Source organism: Lutra lutra, chromosome 9 (assembly GCF_902655055.1).
Source record: "Lutra lutra chromosome 9, mLutLut1.2, whole genome shotgun sequence".
In the NCBI taxonomy this organism is placed as follows: domain Eukaryota; kingdom Metazoa; phylum Chordata; class Mammalia; order Carnivora; family Mustelidae; genus Lutra; species Lutra lutra.
The window spans coordinates 31,175,600-31,182,059 of NC_062286.1; the positions used below are offsets into that span (position 1 = coordinate 31,175,600).

The 6,460-nt window shown below is 42.1% G+C and overlaps 1 long non-coding RNA gene across 1 annotated transcript; it reads left to right on the forward strand.

Moving 5' to 3' along the window:
- The first annotated feature begins 1,610 nt into the window (after positions 1–1,610).
- On the forward strand, positions 1,611–5,495 carry LOC125109469 (uncharacterized). Its single transcript, XR_007130240.1, has 3 exons — positions 1,611–1,668; positions 3,124–3,217; positions 4,981–5,495. It is a non-coding gene; the product is annotated as an uncharacterized LOC125109469 (long non-coding RNA).
- Positions 5,496–6,460: the final 965 nt, after the last annotated feature.

Sequence of the window (6,460 nt, forward strand, 5' to 3'; positions counted from 1 at the left end):
TGCTCATTGTCTCATGACATGGATGTGTAGTTTACAGCCTGCTTCCAAGATTTGTAAGATACTGATGGGAATATAACACAAACCCCATAGAGAGTAAAGGGCAAAGGAAACTTAAAAATAAGAAGCAGGAAATAAATGATATTTAATTTAGACATAAGCCCCCAATGCATCTGGAAGAAAATCAACAAAACAGATATCAATGGAAACCTAGAGAGATGAGCCATAATTACTCTAAAAAGATATGCAGACAGGAAATCGGATAGGAGCTTACAATGTTGTTTGGGGCTGCACAGATGGCCTTTTGTGCCTGCAAAGGGAAATGAGTTTATCTCTAAATAATCAAATGGAATTGTAGATAAAATCAGGCTACAGTTTGCCAAAAGCCATCTCCCCACAGCTGGGGTTTTTATGTACCACAGGTCAGTCCATGATCCTTGCAGAGACATGGGTGCAAGTAAAGAGGGTCAGGTCTACAGTCAGATGTCTTCATGGGGTCTTTGCCTTTGGCTAGCTGAGCCACGTTAAATGTGTTCTAATTTGTCTAACCAATGGGTTTAGTTCAAGAAAATGGAGAGAAAAAAAATCTTCCATTCAAGGTTGTTGGAAGGACTACAGATAAAGTATATGAAGTTCTCGGCATATGCAAAATAGCAAATAAATGTCAGTCAGTAGCAGCAACATGAGTAGAAATCAAAGTGGACTCCTGAGTTTTCAAACTCATCCATCATGGAGTCTTTTTCTGCCCTACATGCTGCCACAGTCATGATCCCTGCACCTGCACTCCTCACTGGCAGCCAGTGGAAGCTCTGGAATTGTTCCATAAGATGAGCTGGGGAGATGATGGAGACGGGGTTCAGGAGGTGGCCAACTACTAGGAGAATGGGCTGGAGCTGAGCTTACATAGTGGAAGTGATCACTAGCTGCCCGGCTCACCAGCTGATACCAGCGACTACAAATCCACCTAGAGGGTTTCTTAGAATAATAGACTCAAAATCTAGGATATTTTCACCTTTAAACAATCCATTTTTCCAGTGGCAAAGTATGGCACTTTCTTAGTGTCTTCCTTCTATAAATTATGGTGGAATGCATTTTCAAAACACGCTTTGCCAATTATTTTTCAAATGTTGTTTTATTTTTTTTAAGATTTTATTTATTTATTTGACAGACAGAGATCACAAGTAGGCAGAGAGGCAGGCAGAGAGAGAGGTAGAGGCAGGCTCCCCACTGAGCAGAGAGCTCGATGCAGGGCCCGATCCCAGGATCAGCCGAAGGCAGAGGCTTTAACCCACTGAGCCACCCAGGTGCCCCTCAAATGTTGTTTTATATAATAGTTTTAATCAGATGTTTTGCCAACTATTTTATGTGTTTATTCATATGATAATTTTGACAACATGCTTTGCTACACACTTGTTGCAAGTGGGTCTAAGAAAAGCCGTTAGAGATTGGGGCCCTAGCACCCACCAAGTCACCCAGTGGCACCAGCACAGACTCCCAGCTCCAGAGGTAGTTCCCAGAAAAGCAGGAACCTATCGGGGCAATAGCCTTGATTCTGATACCAAGGTTACCAAGGGGACCTGGGTCTTTTGTAGCATTCTCAAAACAGAATGATAGCTGTGCCCATCAGAACCTGCAGAGCCCTTGAACAGTGAGGGAGGGAAGCAAGATGAGGTAGGTAGGAGCAGGCTGGTGGGAAGATCTTACCTCCCTGACTTTCCCTATCCTTGAGCACTTCATGCTGAAAACTGATTACACCAGACAGTCTCTGGATTTGTGCTAGATGTCGACGTGCTGTGGATGAGTCAGGGTCTCTTGCCCTCCCCCCAAAACTGTCCCCATGTTGAATGGCGCTTTGCCCTCTGTTCCCTTACTTCATTGATTTCATACAAATGTAACACAGCCTTTGGGTTAGAGCACTTTTCAGAAAGGGAGAATCAAAACTAAAGCCTCTGGGAACACAGAGAAAAAGAACAATTAGAAATTAGAAAAATAGATCAAATATTGCATTATAAGAAACTGGAGAAGAAAAAAATGGAATTCAGAAATTATAAGTTATGACTGACTTCTCAAACACTGGTAGAAAACTTGAAGCCAGAGTGGAGAATATAAAGAAATTAATAAATGGTCACTATTTTAGCTAAGTTGAGGAAGAAGCACGAACTTCAAAAGAAAATAATGTTCAGAGATGAACACAAGGCCCGTTCAAGATGTGGAGGAAATTAGGAGCAGAGAGATACATGCAAAGGGAGACTAGATGGTATTTTAAAGAGAAGTGGGACTCAAATAAAAGTTCTCACACACACACACACACACACACACACACACACACACACAGATAAAACCCAAATATTTAGTGATTTCCTTTTCCTGTGGTCTGCTTTAGAATTCAACCCAAAGCCATTTGCTTTTGTGGTTATTCAGATTTTGTTTCTCTTCTTTCCACCTCCTACTGTCTAGTCCCTAACCCCCAGAGTTGGGGGAGAATAAGGGAGAGGAAGTGAAACTCAAATCTGTGTTTTACCCCTTGCTGGCCTTTTGGCTGAGCGATGTGAGGAGTTAAAGACGTGTCTGGGGCTCCAGTGTGGTTCAGAGAATGTGTTGGTGCTGTTTATTTTTGTTTTTAGCTGCTCTAACTCAGATGACCCTAGTTTACCACATCAAGAACTGACTGGGCAGGAAAGAGAGAGACTCAACAAATGTTGAGTTGAATGGCTCAACTCCACATTGCTCCTTCTCTTAAGCATTCCTCAGTGGAGTCCAAGCAACTTCCCAATACAAACTCCATGCTAAAAGCTGATTAATCTGGTTGTTGATGATGTGCTCATCATTGGCGGGGTACAAAGTGGTCTAAGGTTTATACCAGCAAAAAGTTTTATAACATATTCTTTACTGTCAGCAGCAGCAAGGGAAATAGGAGGAAGTCTAAGATACTCAGGAGCATAAGCTGTTTCCAAATATTTCAACAGTAAGTATTTGCTTACCATCAAGAAGCATGGCAATTCTCAATTCGCTAAAGCAGCCAGCACACCCTCAACCTGGCGGTGCCCAGGACACTTCTTTAGCCACTAGTTCATGTCCCTATTTATACATGTTAGTAATAACCTGTCTTCTTTTCATAATTCTCAGTATTTCAGATCATCTACTCACTTGGTCTACCCTCCAGTCATTCAGAGTTGGGTTTTACTATGATTTACAAAACTATGTAACAAGGCAGGAAGAGGTATGTTCATCTCACATTGACTGTTCCTTTCTCTTTGTTTAACTTGGAAAGGACCCTCCCCACCCCTTCCCCCAAAAAGCAAAATTCTATCCAGCTAGATGACTTAGGGCTGGATGAAAAGATGAAAAGACAAGTGTCTCTGAGGTCAGTGAGGGCTGCAAATGTGATTTGTAAGAGAAAAAGAGATCCAAGAAGTTGGAAAACCCAGCTCAATGTGGAAAGCCTCTTCTCTTAGAACATGGATTCCAATTCTACTCCAATTCCGTACCGAGCTGGGTATAACCATCAGGAAATGTAAAGTCCCTCTAGGCCATGTCTCATAACCTGGGGGAAAACCCTACCCACCAGCATTCATCTGGAAAGGCACCAGCCATGTTAGGCTCCCAAAGAGCCCGACACCTTGGGTTTTCTGAGAGAATCCCACGTTACACAGGAGAGATACGCTTCTTGCCTCTACCCTTGGTAATAAGCATTTCTTTTTTTTTAAATTTTATTTATTTATTTGACAGACAGAGATCACAAGTAGGCAGAGGCAGGCAGAGAGAGAGGAGGAAGCAGACTCCTGGCCAAGCAGAGAGCCCGATGTGGGGCTCGATCCCAGGACCCTGGGATCATGACCTTCGGTTCAGGTCATGAACCGAAAGCAGAGGCTTTAACCAACTGAGCCACCCAGGTACCCCGGTAATAAGCATTTCTTTAGAGTCATCAAAGAAGATAAGTGTGTGTGTGTGTGTGTGTGTGTCCTTTGAAAACTTGACATCTGAAAAAGGAAGCAAAGAGAAAAGAAAGGCATAGTATATACAGGAGTCTCACATTTTCATAGCCTCTTCATCTGTGAAACTACTTTCCACTGAGTTCATGTTTGCCTACTCATGGACTGACCACTCTATCCCAAATTCAACTCAGTAACTTGGGCTGACCACTCTACCCCAAATTCAACTCAGTAACTTCTTCATCTTTGACCAAGAGACATTTTTAAGAAAAGTCCCATAAAAGCATAACATTTTGATATGGCAAAGGCAATCAATACCTACATAAAACTGATAAACATGCATGATTCAAAGAAAGACATTTTCCTCTATGTATTATCTACTATTGAACTTAACATGGTTTATAAATCTTTGTGGTCAATGAACCACCTCCTCTGATTTTCATCCATCCTCTTCACTATTCTTAGAAGGATGGGTCATATCCTGGGATACTTCTCCACAATCTCACCACCAATAAGTCAAGGATTCAGGTTAGGGCAGATTTAAAAAAATCAAATTCAGTTATTCAAGCACAAATACGTGACTACTATGACGACCTTCTGGCTGGTATGGTCACTAGGTTCTGGGCTAAGCAATCCTCAGAGAGAATAGGGAGTACCAGGTTGGCGGACATCCCTATAAGACTTGGCAAGGCAGTGAAGACCAAGTTCCATTTTAATCCACTCACCATCCATCTCTCATTCTCCTTCGCCAAGCTATTTTTGTCTTCTTCATACATTCTCACCTAGCTTTCCCTAACCCTGCATCCTAAACAATCCAAATTCACTCCTTGACCTCCCTTCCTCCATGAAAATAAAGAATAGATAAAAACTGTAGATGAGATGTTTCTCATGAATGTTAATTCTTATTTTGAACTTGGAATCAGCACAATGGGCCATTGTATAAGTAAGTATACCCCCAAATCAGCCAGTGAGATAGACAATACCTAGAGCCATAGATAGGCTATCCAAACAGTCCTTCAAATGAATGTTTACTCATTCTTTCAATCTACAGCAGGAAGCCAAGGGCTGCACTTCATCCCAGAGGGGGGATGCTGAAATACTGAACGAACTGCACACAGGTGTCCAAGCTTCAGGAAATTCTAATTGAAACACTGACTGAAAAAGTCCATCCTACTTGCATACATCAAGCTGTTGTTTAAGCCCTTTTTCACATGCAATGAGCTCATATTCGGAATGTTTTGACTCAACATGCATAAAGGCTTGGCAGAAGCTTTTGGGGAGGAGCACTCTGTTGCAGAAAGCAAGAGAAAAACAAGGCTGGGGCTCAGCACATTCTCTCAGAGCACACAGGCCTTCATGGGCCAGGGTTTCTATTATTAAAAAAGCAAATAGAGACTCTCTCCTCTCAACGCAGCACTAATTCCCAGGTTCCAATAAGTCAACAGACACTTTCTCCATGACTTCTGACTACAGAGTGTCTCAAAAAAGTATATATTTTATATACTAACACATGTTCTAAGAGGTAGAATAATTAAACATGAACTGCTATCTGTTTTGGTTATGTTCAAGTCACAAATATTTAAAATGGCCACCATTTCAGAGTTGACCACATGCAAGATATATATTGCTTTAATAAGTTTATTTAACATCTGGGAGGGATACAATTTTGCAAGGACACACTATTCTGGAGAGTTTATTAAGGTGGTGCTCACAGGGCCTGGGTTGTTAGCTCTGAGGCTATTAGAGCTGGTACTCACCAGCATAAATGCCCACAGACTTGCTCTCAGATTTCAGTGCCTCCTGAGAAAGCCCCTGGAAGGGACTATGAACACAGTCCATGCATAAAGTTTTCATCCTCAAAAAAGCCAGTCATTCTAAGGCACCTGGTTGGCTCAGTTGGTTAAGCATCTACCTTCAGCTCAGGTTATGATCCCAGGGTCAGCAGAAAACCTGCTTCTCCCTCTGCCACTGCCCCTGCTTGTGTTCATGCTCTCAGTCTCTCTCTCTCTCTCTCCCCCTCTCTCTCTCTCTGTGTCAAATAAATAATTAAAATCTTAAAAAAAAAAAAAAAAGAAAGTCTCTGTATTCCTGTGTTTCAGTTGAACCAGGTTAAAGAGCTAGAATGGTTGCAATGAATGGACTGCACAGTATACCAGGCTGAGTGATATTCACTTTATTTTTCCATTAATGGGGAATTCAGTAAAGTTTTAAAAGTCTCTTTGGGGATATAAGTCCAGCAAGAGTGAGGAAGACGGATTCAAGGGAGCAGACAATGTAGGGAGATGGAGGGAGCAGATCAAGGCCTCGATGTGTACAATGTTGGTGAGAACACAAAGGAAGGGAAGAAAAGAAGGGACACTTAGAAGAACTGACAAGCCTTGATTCTGAGCAGAATTCCAAGCAGGGGTCTTGAAATTTATACTAGTGGGACCGGCTTAGTCACATGTCCACCTAGAACCAATGACCAAGGAAGGACAATGACCAAGGAGTCAAACATGCTGATCCAAGTCACATGCTCCACCCTCTGAATC